This window comes from Delphinus delphis, chromosome 10 (assembly GCF_949987515.2).
Source record: "Delphinus delphis chromosome 10, mDelDel1.2, whole genome shotgun sequence".
Taxonomy (NCBI): Eukaryota; Metazoa; Chordata; class Mammalia; order Artiodactyla; family Delphinidae; genus Delphinus; species Delphinus delphis.
The window spans coordinates 50,379,177-50,396,074 of record NC_082692.2 but is presented as its reverse complement, the minus strand read 5'-3'; the positions used below and the strand labels follow the sequence as shown (position 1 = coordinate 50,396,074).

General features: G+C 41.5%; 1 protein-coding gene across 2 annotated transcripts in view; it reads right to left on the bottom strand.

The window, feature by feature from the left end:
• Window positions 1-16,898, bottom strand: part of TGFBR2 (transforming growth factor beta receptor 2) — a 95,109-nt gene that overhangs the window by 25,650 nt on the left and 52,561 nt on the right. The gene's annotated exons all lie outside the window — the stretch shown is intronic.

Sequence of the window (16,898 nt, the reverse complement as noted above, 5' to 3'; positions counted from 1 at the left end):
ACAGCATATGGTGAGTTTTTATTACAGGCATGGATGCTAGTGTGCATTTGTCCAGTCTTGCCTGCCTCTGGCCATCTAGTCAATATCTCCTACTCTTCCCTCAAAACTCATCTTAGAAATCAAAACTCAACATTGACCAATCAGAGAATTGTGCATGAGCTAATCACATACCCTGGGATGCCCCTCCCACGCCTGGTCTTTAAAAATGGTTTGCTGGCATTATTCACAAAAGCCAGGACATAAAAACAACCTAAATGTCCAGCGACAGAGGAATGGATAAAGAAGATGTGGTACATATATACAATGGAATATTACTCAGCCATAAAAAAAGAATGAAATAATGCCATTTGCAGCAACATGGATGGACCGAGACATGATCATACTAAGTGAAGTAAATCAGAAAGATAAAGACAAGAACCATATGATATCATTTACATGTGGAATCTAAAATATGGCACAAATGAACTTATCTATAAAACAGAAACAGACTCACAGACACAGAGAACAGGCTTGTGGTTGCCAAGGGGTAGGGGAGGTGGGAGAGGGATGGATTGGGAGTTTGGGGTTGGCAGATGCAAACCATTACATATAAAATAAACAACAAGTTCCTACTGTATAGCACAGGGAACTACATTCAATCTCCCGGGATAAACCATAATGGAAAAGAATATTAAAAAAAGGATGTACCTATATATATAACTGAATCACTTTGCTGGACAGCAGAAATTAGCACAACATTGTAAGTCAACTATACTTCAATTTAAAAAATGCTTCACTGAAACCCTTCGGGAGATTTGGGGTTTTGGCGGGGGGTGGTGGGCATGAGCTACCTGTTCTCCTTGCATGGCCCTGCAATAAATCTTTCTCTGCTAAAAAAAAAAAAAAAAAAAAACCCACAAAAAACGCCCACAAAGCTCAGCTTAAACGTCACTCCCTAAAGGAAATTGAGGGAAACATTCTATTTTATATATTCTCATAGCATGCCACATTTTTCCTGTGCAAGAAGTGAGCACAATTTGAGTTAAATAACTATGACTCCATTTATTGGTTTCATATCTGCCTTTCCCTACTTTCTCCACCCCAGCAGACTGAGAGCTCTATGCTGCCAGGGACGATGCCTTTCTTCTCCATGACTGTAACCAGCACTTAGCACACATGAGGGCCTTAATAAGTGTTGAATAAATGGATGAAGCATTTACTGAGTGTTCACTAAGCTCCAAGCACTGCAGGAGGTTTTGGGAATACAGAAAATGACAACTCCTGCCTCCAGAGTGCTCACGTATATGGTATCTGGTGAAAACAAAGAGACAGCCACAGTCCTGCCGCAGTCTGTGCTCTTTTGTAAACTCTAACTTGTCCTGTTCTGCTCAACACCCAGGCTACCGTGAAACATCAGCTTTGGGCCTACTGGTCTGTGGTAAGGGTCTCTTTGGAAGTCAGTTACCTTATATCCCCGTAATGTTTCTCTTTTCAGTGTCATGTGATTTATAGCTTCATAGAACAGGGATATTTAGTAGCAATAATGGAAACATTAGTGAGAGAAGTTATAGAAGGGAAGTGCAGGCCAGTTTCCTGACTGGGACCAGTGAGGTAGGCTCTGTGGGGGAATGGAGAAGAGCCCTTATCACCAGCTAAGTAACTACAATGTCTTGTTCCTCAAACTTTGATTCATGAGCTGGCCTTGGTTGGCTCTGGTTAAATAGTTTTCTTCTTGGGAAGAAGAACGCGGTTGGAGATGCTCAGTGGGCAAGAGTCAGGGAAACATAGTTATAGTTCAGGGAGAGCTTTGTGCTAGCCTGTCTCCACTGGAAACGGATGCCAGAATTCTATTACTTTATCAGTCATTCATTTTCTCTCAAAGGTGCCCACTAAGGAGCAGTCCTCATGTTCAGAAGCTAGATTCATTCATTAAACACAGAACTACTGAGGTCCTACTAGGGGATGGGACAGCCCTCAAAGTGGGGATGACCCAGCAGATAAGTTAGGATGTGTCTACACCTGCCCGGCAACATCCAGCAGTCTGGGATGGAAGCTAATGCGTGCCCCCATCTATGCTGGAGTGTGGGAAAGACAGAGAGACAGGGATGGCACAGTGGTAAGGACTGTGAGCTGGCCAGTGAAGGATGGGAAGCAGTCAATGATGGCAGAAGGAATGTTATGTGGAGAAGTAAGAATACAGGATCTACCTGAGGAAGAGCAGGAGTCCCAAACTGACAACTGTGCACAAAGGAATAGAGAGGAAAGTTTGGGTAGGTGGTTTGGGACCAGACATCATGTCCAAGGACGGATTCATAATTATATAACTGGCAGTATTCACCTACTGGCAGTGATTTTAAAAAGTGATGAGAATACAGTCCAGGTGGAACAGAGATAATCTCTCAAAGGGAACCCATTACCTAAATGGTATTTGATGCCTTCACTTAAAGAAGCACAGAGAGAAATGAAACTAAGACAATGTCAAGTGGCACTATGATTAACTACCTATTCTTTTTTTGTTTGTTTGTTTTTGTTTTTGTTTTTGTTTTTGCGGTACACGGGCCTCTCACTGCTGGGCCTCTCACTGCTGTGGCCTCTCCCGTTGTGGAGCACAGGATCCGGATGCATGGGCTCAGCGGCCATGGCTCACGAGCCTAGCCGCTCCGCGGCATGTGGGATCCTCCCAGACCGGGGCATGAACCCGTGTCCCCCGCATCGGCAGGCGGACTCTCAACCACTGCGCCACCAGGGAAGCCCACTACCTATTCTTAAGAGAAGTTCTAAGTGGAAATGCCAACTTCCACTGACTATTCTAGATGAAAGCCTTAGGTCTTACACCTATTTGATGCCACTAAAAACATGAAAAGTACCCCCAAACATCAGGATTTCAGCAACCAAAAGGGAAAAAAAAAATCACTATTTTTGAGGAAGATACATGAATGTATTAAAAAGAATAGACAAATTCGACAAGGTAGCAGGATACAAGATTAACATACAGAAATTGGTTGCATTTCTTTATACTAACAGTGAAATATCAGAAGGTGAATGTAAATAAACAATCCCTTTAAAAAGCACATCAAAAAAAATAAATAAACTTCACCACAGAGGTGAAAGACTTAATATGCTGAGAACTACAAAACATTAATAAAAGAAATTAAAGATGATTCAAAGAAATGGAAGATATCTCATGCTCTTCGATTGGAAGAATTAATACTATTAAAATGGCCATACTACCCAAAGCAATCTACAGATTTAATGTGATCCCCATCAAATTACCCCTGACATTTTCACAGAACTAGAACAAAAAATCCTAAAATTTATATGGAACCATAAAAGACCAAGCCAAAGCAAACCTTAGGAAAACAAAGCAGGAGGCATAACCTTTCCAGACTTCAGACAATACTACAAAGCTACAGTAATCAAAACAGCATGGTATTGGCACAAAAAGAGACATGCAGATCAATGGAACAGAATAGAGTGCCCAGAAGAAAACTCACACACCTACAGTCAATTAATCTTCAACAAAGGAGGCAAGAATATAAAACGGGAAAAAGATAGTCTCTTCAGCAAGTGGTGCTGAGAATGTTAGACAGCTGCATGTAAATCAATGAAGTTAGAACACACCCTCACAACATACACAGAAATAAACTCAAAGTGGCTTAAAGACTGAAACATAAGACATGACACCATAAAACTCCTAGAAGAGATCATAGGCAAAAAATTCTTTGACATAAATTGTACCAATGTTTTCTTAGGTCAATCTCCCAAGGCAATAGAAATAAAAACAAAAATAAACAAATGGGACCTAATCAAACTTACAAGCTTTTGCACAACAAAGGAAACCATAAACAAAACAAAAAGAAAACCTATAGAATGGGAGAAAATATCTGCAAAGATGTGACTGACAAGAGCTTAATTTCCAAAATATACAAACAGCTCATACAACTCAACAACAACAAAAAAAAAACCCAATCAAAAAATGGGCACAAGACCTAAATAGACATTTCTCCAGAGAAGACATACAGATGGCCAACTGGCACATGAAAAGATGCTCAACACTGCTAATTTTTAGAGAAATGCAAATTAAAACTACAGTGAGGTACCACCTCATACCAGTCAGAATGCCCATCATTAAAAAGTCTACAATTAACAAATGCTGGAGAGGGTGCAGAAAAAAGGGAACCCTGTTACACTGTTGGTGGGAATGTAAATTGGTGCAGCCACTATGGAAAACAGTATGGAGATTCCTCAAAAAACTAAAACTAGAGTCACCATATGATCCAACAATCCCACTCCTGGGAATATACTCTAACAAAAGTATAATTCAAAAAGATATATGCACCCCTATGTACATAGCATCACTATTTACAATAGCCAAGACATGGAAACAACCTAAATGTCCATCAACAGATGAATGGATAAAGATGATGTAGTGTGTGTCTCACACAGAATGGAATATTAGCCATCAAAAAGAATAAAATAATGCCATTTGCAGCAACATGGATGGACCTAGAGATTATCACACTAAGTGAAGTAAGTCAGACACAGAAAGACAAATACCATATGATATCACTTATATGTGGAATCTAAAATACGATACAAATCTACGAAACAAAAACAGACTCACAGATATAGACAACAGACTTGCCAAGGTGGGGAGGGGCAGGAAGGAATGGGAGTTTGGGATTAGCAGAGGCAAACTATTATATATAGGATGGATAAACAACAAGGTCCTACTATATAGCACAAGGAACTATATATTCAATATCCTGTGTCAAACTATAATGGAAAAGAATATATATGTCTGTATAACTGAGTCACTTTGCTGTACAGAAGAAATTAGCACAACATTGTAAATCAACTATACTTCAATAAAATTTTAAAGAATAGGAAGAAGGAAACAATTTGGTGATTGAATCTTGAAAACCTAAGTTCTTACACTGTCAGGCTTGAGTGGGACCCAAGGCAGGTGGGACTAGAGGCTTCAGTGTGGTGGGACAAAGTGATTACAAGAAAGATTGGAACTACAAGTGAAACAGAAGGTCTTGTGCAGAAGTATGGATGGTCTCTCTTGTCCAACAAAGAATGAACCTGGAGATCAAGATTGAGGGGACAGATGAAATGATATTGAGATGCAGCAGAAAGTAAGGTTCCCCTCCTATAACTCCACCTCTACTATCTGGACTATCCAATGGGCATGTTTTCTTCAGGTGGACACTTGTCTTTAACAACATAAAATGTCTTATAAATAAATGGGTTTGATTCTCTGATTGCTTGTTCCTCCCATGAAAAAGTAAGCTCTACAAGGGTAAATCCACACATATTGATCACCAGGCTCTACCCAGCAGCTGACTCAGGGCGGGGCACTTAGGTACTCAGCAAATGTTTCCTGTAGAAGCTGAATGAATGATTACTTATGTGGGACAATATCCCTCCCATTCTTGGATAAAGAAGATGTGGTACATATATACAATGATGGAATACTACTCAGCCATAAAAAGAATGAAATAATGCCATTTGCAGAAACATGGATGGACCTAGAGATTATCATACTAAGTGAAGTCAGAAAGAGATAGACAAATACCATGTGATATCACTTACATGTGGTATCCAAAATATGACACAAATGAACCTATCCGTGAAACAGAAACAGAATCACGGACATAGAGGACATTGCCAAGGGGGGAGGGATGGAGTGGGAGGCTGGGGTTAGCAGATGTAAGCTTTTATATATAGAATGGATAAACAACAGGGTCTCTACAGCACAGAGAACTATATTCAATATCCTGTGATAAACCATACTGGAAAAGAATATGAAAAAAAAGAATGTGTGTGTGTGTGTGTGTATATATATATATATATATATATGTATATATGTATATATATATATGTATAACAATCACTTTTCTGTATAGCAGAAATTAACACAACATTGTACATCAACTATACTTCAATTAAAAAAAAAAAATCCCTTCCTTTCTTTATGCTCTACAGCAGGGGTTGGCAAACTATGGCCCCAGGGCCCACAGGCTGCTCCTGTACAGCCTCAAGAGCTGTGAATTTTTCATTTTTAAAGGCTCGTTTAAATACAAAAAGAAACTAAGTAGTTCATACAACAGAGATCATATCTGGCCCAGAAAGCCTAAAATATTTACTACCTGGCCCTTTACAGAAAAAGTTTACTAGCCCCTCTTCTACTGGTGTTATTTTAACAACCTGCAATGCATTGGCAGAATTTGGAGAAGCTTCATTCTGGCCCAATGTGAATATTCTTTTACATATGAGAAAACAACACAACGAAAAAATTTTAAATATTAACTGCATAATTACTCAGCTATGTCTCCAATTCATTAAGGGTGTAAAACATCCAAATGAACTGTTCATGTATCCCTGATAATTTTATTCTCTAATTCCTGTCCATATATGTAAAAGGGTCTTCCTTGCTGACTTCTAGTCTTCTTCAGGCTGAGGGAAACACAAAAACAGAAATCTCCTTTAATTTATTAATTGAAGAAGACTCTAGAAATCCCCCCTTCAATGTCAGAAACCAAAGTGTTACTTTCCCCTCAAATTCCCTTTGATTTCTTTTTGAAAACCTACAGGTAAAAATGTGGTGAGGCAGGAATTATCTATTATCATCTGTCAACCTTGAAACTTCAAAGCAGTGGTGAAAAACCCTAACAATAGCAAATCGCGCTGAAAGGAAGCTTTGGGATGTGGCTTTATCTAAACCGAAGCCACCCACACGCTCTCAGAGTTAACCCTTGAGCTGCTCCTAGAAAAACCAACAGCTATAGCTACAGTAGGTACAAGCTAGCTTCTCCTTTACTCAGAGACCAGCAGGAAGTATTTCTTTTTGCCAGCCCCCAGTTACACAGAAACTCATAATTATCGAATACAAATTATGTACTTCTCTGTGTGCCAAGAGTTTTATATAATATTTATATTTAATTGAAAGAAAAACCCTATGAGGTAGATACTGCTATTATTATAAACCCAATTTTTCAGATAGGGAAGCTAAGGGTCAGACAGTTTAAATAATTTCTCAAGCTCTGTTTGATTAGAGACCCCCGCTCTTAACCCCGTGCCATACTGTCTCTAAACTTCACATCAGTGGGAGCTGATTAAGAATGACTTCATACAAGCTCTCAATTTGATAAAGTGGTTTTCTTCACTGGGGGCTGGACTAAGTGATTTCACGGCCGTCCACTAAGGTTTAACGCTGAACTATGGGCAGTTCTCAGACAACGTGTCGGGTGTGCAGACTGTTCCCCTTGGCTCTTAACTAAGAACCAGAGTGGACTAGTGTTCTTGCAAATATGCATCTTTTCCCTGCCTGGGAAGGAAAAGTCTTACACAAGGAAGAACCCTAAAATCTTTCGCAGGACCTAGAATGTAGGGCACTCAAGATGTGGAACCCTCCATGAACTGTTTCTTGGGCACACAGGTAACCAGTGCCCAAAAGGTGATGTTCACATGGCACTCCCTTGTTATGTAACACTGAGCCACACAGAGTTCTGGGGGGCATTACAAACGAGGGGAACTTTTCCAGGGTTCATACACATGCAGCTCTCCACTGTTAACAGCAGACTTCCTTAGCCTGGGCTCCAGAGATAGACTTCTGGGAGTCTGTAAATTTAAACGGGCAAAATGGCATCTTTTTATTTTCTCTAACCTTTAACTAAAATTTCACATTTCCCAGCATTAGCGACACCTATGACTTTGTCACCAAGAGAAACCACTGATATTTTCATGCCGCTTTACATGTGTTGCAGAGGCCTCGGTGAATCCTTTATATTCATCACTTAGCCATTTCAATTTGTTCGAGCTGATGCTAGATCTTGTTATTTAAACCATTACTATAGAAGTAAATATTACTATATCACAAATTTATATTTTTAAATATTTGGTAATTGTATTACACTATGTGTGATCTTCTTTGAACTCCTGTGTATACTATTTTATGTATTTGAAGACATCACTGTGAAGAGATCCACAGGCTTTGCCAAACGTCCCAGAAGTACAGGGCACACACATAAAACCAGAGAGCCCTGGGCAGAGTGAAGGCATCAAGCCCTAGCCTCTCTGCCAGGATTTCCTAGAGCAGAGATTTCCAGACTCATCTGTTTCTCTGGGAAGTTAGGAAGGAAGGATACGGGTGCCAATGACGGACCCTCCATCATTGGTGGACAAGGGTGGATTCTATCATGTGTGAGGTGAGCTCTGCAGTGGAAAAGGATGGGAAATTCTCCTCTGAACTCTCTTAAGGACACCAGAGATAACTCCCCTATCATGGGCTTCATCGAACTGGGGAAAGATCATTCACTGTATCAGCAGCATCTCACTTTATTTCTTCAACAGCCAAGTCAGGTTCTGTTCATTGCCCTGGTTTATAGAGGAGGCTACTGAGGAAGGAAGGGAGGGATGAAGGGAGGCGGGGAGGGAAGGAGAGGGGCGGGGAGGGAGGGAGAGAGGGAGGGAGGTAGGAAGGGAAAGGGAGAGAGAGAGAAAGGCGAAGTGGGGGGGGGGATGAGAGGCAGAAGGGGGAGTGTGAGAGAGAGAGAGAGGGAAGGGAAGGGAAGAAAGAGGGGAAAAAAGAAAGAAAGAAACTGAGAGGAGCCTGTTTCCCACAGGTCTGAGTGGCTCCAGAGCCCTTGTTCCTTCCACGCCACCAAGATGTCTCCCTAGCGATGAACCCAAGGCCCGTTTAATAATTCCAAAATTTTCCAACCAAATGTGTCCCACATAGAGGAGCCAAACTGACTTGCAAATAAGGAGCCATTTGCAAATGTCAGAATCTTGATAAATAAATAGTTTTTAAGGACAAATGTCAAAGAGAAATGTTAGTACACCAAAAAAAAAAAAACAAAACACAAACTGGCAGAAAACCTCAAGGGGAAATTCCTTGGTATAGGTTCCTCCAGAATGACTTAAAAGTAAATAAGGAAAAAAAAAAAGTAAAGAAGTTGCCTAATCACACACACACAGGTGGGCACATACATGCAACACAATGGAAACATGTAGCTCCCAGGCTCTTTCAAGTCCTCTGTGAGGCCCAAATCCAACACTGATTACCAAAAGGAACTTAAAACTGAAACTCTATAATTCTTTTTTTTTTTTTTTCAAAAAATCACATAGTAAAAAGGACATTAAATTAAGTCCAAGAGTAAAAATGCCTATGTGGGTTGGTTAATGCATCTTGATAAAAACCAAAGTAACAGAGCTGAATTTGACAGATGGGATCCTACTTTAATATTTGAATTAGTTCTGCAATTCCTCCACTCAATGAAGAGTTTGGGCAAAAATTTACGAAGATAGTAATTTATCCAAGACACAGAAAGGGATACAGATGCTCATTTTCTGTACACCTCAGTGCGTTGGTGAACACTGCAAGACAACCACAGAGATGCTTGAAGTTGGCAGTGACACACTAACCACAGAGATTTTCACACGCCAACATGTTCATCTAAAGCAACAGGCTGAGATCCAAAGAAGGAAACTGTGCTCAAGAGAGATACGCTGGTGGGAAAGGAGAATTTCCTGTCTCAAGTCATTAAGTCAAGTTAATTGTAATATTTAAAAGCACAGCATTCATTTATTGAGAACCTACTAAATGCCAAACACTGGGTTTCACGTGGATTATTCTGAACCCCTGCAGCCACACTGCTAGATCTGAATCAGGTCCCATTTCCTAGACGTGCAGATGGAAGCCTGTGTGTACAGCGAGCTGCGGTCCTTGCAGAGGAGGCTGGTGTGGCAGTTAGTGGCGAGTTGGAGGGGCAGTGTCATTCAAGAGGGATGCTGACGGCAGCTCCCAGGATCTTTGGCCAACAGAGGCTTCAATATGAGCATTTAGAAAAAGGACAAGATTACACAACCAAAGAAAACAGAAGGAAAGAGAGAATAAAGATAAAAGTTGAAATCAGTGGAATAGAAAACAAAGTTACAAGAGGGAGAATCAACAACACGCTGAATGGGTTGTATCATGATCAACACAACACGTAAACCTCGGTGAGACTGATATATAGCCAAGGGCAAAGGCCCGGAGGAGACAGAATCATGGGCACAGCCAAGACTCAAGGGATCTGAAAAACTTTTCCAGTAAGTTTGAAAACTTAAAACAATATTGGTCAAAGTCCTAAAAGTTTATATGTGTAACTTACTAAAACTGACCCAAGAAAAACCTGAATAATCTTACAAACATTAAAGAAATTGAGTAGTTAAAAATCTTCCACAGTATAACCCTAAGTTTTTTATCTTTAAGCCTTTTACTGTCAAATTTCTTAGTATCAGTGACTGAATACACGTGTCAGAATTTGATTTTTGTGGAACTGTCAACCCCCTAAAAAAACTTCCTACAGTAAAAATGCCAGTGGAAATCTTACAAAAATGTTTAATCATAGTCTAAACAAGTGGGAACCATCAGATAAATCCAGAATGTGCCGCTATAAAATTAATGGCCCACCTGTTTCAAGTCAGAGTCACACAAAAAAAGAAACACACTGAAGAGGCAAAATAACCAAATGCCATGCGTGGTCCTTGACTGGAACAGCAGAAACCCCACTGCTTTGGGGAAATTTGAATGTGGACTGGAATACACCCACCCCCAGTGCCTCCCCACACACAGAAATGAGAAGGTAGTAAAATGTTAACACATGGTAAATAGATAGAAAGGGAAAGGGTATACAGGGGCTCACTGTTCCATTCTTTCAACTTTTCAGAAAGGTTAATTTTTTTCCAGTAAAAATTGGGGGAAAAAGTCTCCAAAAACATTTGAGCAACAGTGTTCCCCTCGAAGCCCCAAACACACACCTGTCCTAGATGAAGCTTAGAGCCACCGAACTTTCAAGAAGTAGGTTACTTCAATGTCACACAAACTCAGTGAATAGGAAAAGCGTTCTCTGAAAATAGGACAACCAAAAGCAGACAAAAAGAATATAAGAAAATTACAGAACAATCTCACTCATGTACCATGATTGAAAAAAACGAGGGCTTCCCTAGTGGCGCAGTGGTTGAGAGTCCGCCTGCCGATGCAGGGGACGCGGGTTCGTGCCCTGGCCCAGGAGGATCCCGCGTGCCGCGGAGCGGCTGGGCCCGTGAGCCATGGCCGCTGAGCCTGCGCGTCCGGAGCCTGTGCTCCGCAACGGGAGAGGCCACAACAGTGAGAGGCCCGCGTGCCGCAAAAAAAAAAAAAAAAAAAAAAAAAAAAACGAATAATAAATAAAAATGGCAGCAACCCAAATCCAGTCAAGGATGTAAAATAAAAAGTATTATTTTAAATTAAAAACAAATATGCAAAGAAAACAACTATCATTGACCACATTAATAATTTAAATGAGAAAAAACTGTATGATCAATTCAGTAGATATAGAGAAAGTATGTGACAAAGCTAAAGGCCTCCGTAAGGAATATATATACCAACGATCCTCAGCAAACCTTACTGTAATGGGGATATTTTAAATGCATTCCTTTGAAAAACAGTTCAGGCACTGAGGCCAACTATAGCTATTTCTAGTCAACATGAATTACAGATCCCAACCAAACAGCACAGTAAGGCAAAAGGGGGGAACCTGCCCTACCAGATAAAAAAGCTCTATACATCGACAGCCTCATCTTGCCTGGTCCTTTACACCTGTTCAGTGTTTCTTAGTCTCCAGATGCCACTGTGCTCGCTCATCTACTGTACAAACAGATCCACTGACAGGTGGCTGCTTTTCTGACGATATAATTTATACTTAAAGAATGATTTGATATTGGGAAGACAGGAAATTCACAATATTAAAAGCACTCTTACATTCAGTCCCAAACCCTATTATTTCCAAAGAGACTACACAAAGTACATTTTTTAAAATAAATTTTATTTATTTATTTTTGGCTGCATTGGGTCTTTGTTGCTGCATGCAGGCTTTCTCTAGTTGTGGTGAGTGGGGGCTACTCTTTGCTGTGGTGCATGGGCTTCTCATTGCAATGGCTTCTCTTGTTGCGGAGCATGGGCTCTACGCATGTGGGCTTCAGTAGCTGAGGCATGTGGGCTTCAGTAGCTGTGGCACGCAGGCTCAGTAGTTGTGTCTCGTGGACTCTAGAGTGCAGGTTCAGTAGTTACGGCGCACGGGCTTAGTTGCTCCGCAGCATGTGGAATCTTCCCAGACCAGGGATCGAACCCGTGTCCCCTGCACTGGCAGGTGGATTCTTAACCACTACACCACCAGGGAAGCCCACAGAGTACGTTTTGTTAAAAGAGCTTATTTGAGGATTTTCATCCCAAGTCTCCTGTATATCCCCAAATCATCTCTCTTTGCCACGCTGTGTTTGCTGCCGGGGGTTTAAAGTCACATTTTGTGCAGGATATTACACAACAGAGACTGCATTTCAAATCCTGAAGTCCCTGCAGCTCTTGGAAGAGGACTTCTCTTGAGCTTTCCAAGTCTATAATCTAACTGATATACTTTCACGTTACTTCTTTGCCTCTAAACCATGATATGTCCAGACACCACACTGAGCTAAGATTCGATTTCATGATTTTCTCAATGCACACAGAGAAGTTGCCTTTTTTGACAATTTGAAGAAAAAAAAATAGTTCTAGACTCAAACAAGTAATATTTTATCAGGCAATTTGGAAAGCCCTAAGAATAAAGCAGATTCTGCAATTCAAAAATTGACCGATACCGGGAATTCCCTGGTGGTCCAATGGTTAGGACTCCGTGCTTTTACTCCCGAGGGCCTGGGTTCCATCCCTGGTTAGGGAACTAAGATCCCACAAGCCATGCGGTGTGGCCGGAAAAAAAAAAAAAGTTTACAGACACTATTCTGTATACTTAGAGGTAGTATAAGTCAGTTTTTAAGAACTTGGGACTCTGAAGCTTTTGCACAGCAAAGGAAACCATAAACAAAACGAAAAGACAACCCACAGAATGGGAGAAAACATCTGCAAACGAAGCAACTGACAAGGAATTAATCACCAAAACATGCAAACAGCTCATACAGCTCAATATCAAAAAAACAAACAACCCAATTAAAAAAGGGGTGGAAGATCTAAATAGACATTTCTCCAAAGAAGACATAAAGATGGCCAAAAAGCACATGAAAAGATGCTCGACACTGCTAGTTATCAGAGAAATGCAAATCAAAACTACAATAAGGTATCACCTCACACTGGTCAGAATGGCCATCATCAAAAAGTCTACAAACAATAAATGCTGGAGAGAGTGTGGAGAAAAGGGAACTCTCCTACACTGTTGGTGGGAATGTAAATTGGTACAACCATTATGGAGAACAGTATGAAGGTTCCTTACAAAACTAAAAATAGAGCTACCATATGATCCAGCAATCCCACTCCTGGGCATATATCCAGAGAAAACCATACTTTGAAAAGATGTATGCACCCCAATGTTCACTGCAGCAACTATTTACAATACCCAGGACATGGAAGCAAACTAAATGTCCATCGACAGAGGAATGGGTAAAGAAGATGTGGTACATTTATAACGGAATATTACTCAGCCATAAAAAAGAATGGAATAGGGCTTCCCTGGTGGTGCAGTGGTTGAGAGTCCACCTGCCAATGTAGGGGACACGGGTTCATGCCCCGGTCCGGGAAGATCCCACATGCCGCAGAGCGGCTGCGCCCGTGAGCCATGGCCGCTGAGTCTGCGCGTCCAGAGCCTGTGCTCCGCAACGGGGGAGGCCACAACAGTGAGAGGCCCGCGTACCGAAAAAAAAAAAAAAGAAAAAAAAATAGAACGGAATAATGCCATTTGCAGCAACATGGATGGACCTGGAGATTATCATACTATGTGAAGTCAGTCAGGTAGAGAAAGACAAATATCGTATGACATCACTTACATGTAGAATCTAAAAAAAATGATACAAATGAACTTATTTACAAAACAGAAACAGACTCGCAGACTTTGAAAAGAAACTTATGGTTACCAAAGGGGAAAGTGCGGGAGAGGGGATAAATTAGGAGTATGGGATTAACAGATGCAAACTACTGTATATAAATAGATAAACAATAAGGACCTACTGTAGAGCACAGGGAACTATATTCAGTATCTTCTGGTAACCTATAATGGAAAAGAATCTGAAAAAGAATATATATGTATATATGTATAACTGAATCACTTTGCTATACACCTTAAAGTAACACAACACTGTACATCAACCATACTTCAATTTTTTAAAAAAAGCAGGTAGAAGGCCTTGGAGGGAGTCAGTCTGGCTGCGCTGAGAGAAGGGAAGGCAGATGCTTTTTGGCTGTCTGGTTTGGATTCTGTTTTCCCAGAGACAAAATTCAGTTTTATCACGTCTAGTGAAGTGGGACCCAGTTATAATAAAGAAAATGATGAAAGTGAACAAAAGATACAGATATCCGCTAGACGTTTACTGGCTATGTTCCAAGTATGTTCATTTGACAGACAAAGGGAGCATTACTGAGTCACAGCCCTGGCCGGGCACAGACACATGGGGATCTCTAGAGGCAGAGATACAGGATTTCTTAAGGAGCAAAGCAAATTGCCTCCTTATTCTGTGACACTCCACATCCTATCAGCTTTCCTCTGTTACTGCCCCATCTCTCACTCACACACACCCCCCAATCCATCACACTGTATACATACTTTCTAACTCAGGAGTTCCAATATTTTGCATATTTTCTGGTGGCACGGTACAAAAAGGATCTCTTGGTACCTCCAGGCCAGCAGTATCAGCAGGCAGCACCTGGGAACTTACTGGAAACGCAGAATCTCAGCCCTGTCTTACACTGCCGACTGCAGAATCTGCATTTTATAAAGTTTTCTAGGAGATTCATTTACACAGTAAAGTTTGAGAAGCACTGCTTTAGCAAACATCCCTTGGGATTCTGCCACAGAGCTGTTTCCCTCTTACAGAGAAAATCGACAGTGGACTTGCTTGCAAAGCCCTAGGGCAATTGTATTCAGTGCTAGCCAATGAGAAAATGGTCCATGAGAATGTTCTAGTCAAATGAACTTCAAGAGGAGTGTAGAATGAGATATAATTCCCCATCCATCATCTCAAGAAAAAGTAAACAATTAAATTCAGGCAAACAATAAAAACTCATTTTAAATTAAACAACAGGACAGTAGCTTACTGGGCATGCAGGGCTTAATTTAACTTCCAGCATATGGACAGCACTGTTTGACATTCTAGACAAACTTTGAGAATACATTTTCCCCAAATGATGGAAGAATTCTTCTTTCCAGTCCATTTGATTGTTTTATTCCAATTGTACATATTTCAAAACTAAGCTATTGCCTCACCTCACATCCCGTTGCAGAGTCTCCTTTAGGTTATTTCCTCCCTACCTCTCTCCCCAACAAAAGGGTCTTACGTGTAGTCTAATCCAGTATGACAGCCTCTTCCAGAATATTCCTGAAAGGTACAGAGGAAACCTCTGTCGTAAGTGTTACGACAGAGGGACTCCACTCCTCTATAAATCATCCCATAATCTAACCCCAATAGACCTATTAGGAGAAAGTCTCAACATTGGGATATTTTAAAATATATTCTTTATAATCAAATATGGCCTTCCCGTAAGTCCACTTACTGGCTTTCGTGCTATTCTCTAAAGCAAAAGACAATGCAATGACTCCTTCTATGGGATGGCAGCTCTCAAACTGCTGTTAGGCACTTAACGCATTTCCCTAAATCATCTCATTTCAAGCTGAACATCTCTGCCTCCTTCAATCACTCCTAAAAAGACCTATTTATCAGACCCTAAAGTCTGGCACGTTTATCGGACTCCCGCCTGCCAGCGTGGAGCAGGCACCCCATGCATGCCGGGTCTAAGTATAAAGTGATCTGGTCTCTGAAATCATTCTTGCTTCTCAAGATTCTCTGTGACATTTCACCAGACCCAGCTCCAATACGTGGGACGTAATCCGTGTAGACAGGTAACAGTAGGACTCTCACCGTTCTTACCAATGAGCACAGACTACTGCTGGTCTGTGTGCTCTCGTTTCCTTTTGATTCTCTCCACCAGGTCACCCCAATTTCAGAATGACCTTAACTTCCCTCTAACCCCCTGGGTCTTTATCGCCTGAGCAGATGCCAAGCCAGCTTTCTGATAAGCTGCTCCTTTGCCATCAACTGTGTGGACAGACAGGCCTGGCTTGACGTGTATCTGTTCAGTTTCGTATCTCGGTCATGTCAAGCAGTTAGAACCCCGATCCTGTCCCTGCCGTTAGCATTCCTTCCCCTTTGCTGATCATCCTTCCTACGTGAAGAGAGAGCCTGAAACGTGCCAGGCTTTGCCCACAACACAATGACACGTCCTATGAATATCTATCCTCCACGGGCTGACCTGTGCTCTCTGCAGCAGGATTTTTTCATTTCCCTCTCTGCGTTAGAGTCCTCTGACCGCTAACTTAGCTTGGGCTTTGTTAAGATCCCTCAGCTGCCCCGATTCTCTCATTCTTTTCCTGGCTGCCTGTCTGGATCATATCTTCCACCCTGTCTAGGGGCCCTTCATGTTTTCAGGAAACCTGAAAACAGAGAAAGAGGGCTTGAGTTACCCCACTATCCTCTCCATCAGGGAGACCCCCCGGCTTTAGAAAAGCACATCAATTGTGCACATTATCAATACCTGTCACGTCACCGAAACACCTCCTGCCTCCTCTCTGGCTCCACCTGAACCACAGTGTGGTTGGTTTTTGGCACCCAGAGCCTGCCATCCACACCTTCAGGTTGCATCATTTCACCAGTTCTAAAACCTCAGATGCCTACCAGTGAGGCCCGCGGCCTCGTTCTGAGGTACCCGCTTGTAAAGTGTGGCAAGCACAGTGACATCCTGTATTAAGGAATCCTATTATTCCCCAGGGAGGGGGTGAACCAGGTGTGAGTTTGCTTGTTTTTCTTCTCCTCTAACCTGGAGGGCTGAATTTAGCTACTTCCTGTGGTGGTTACTG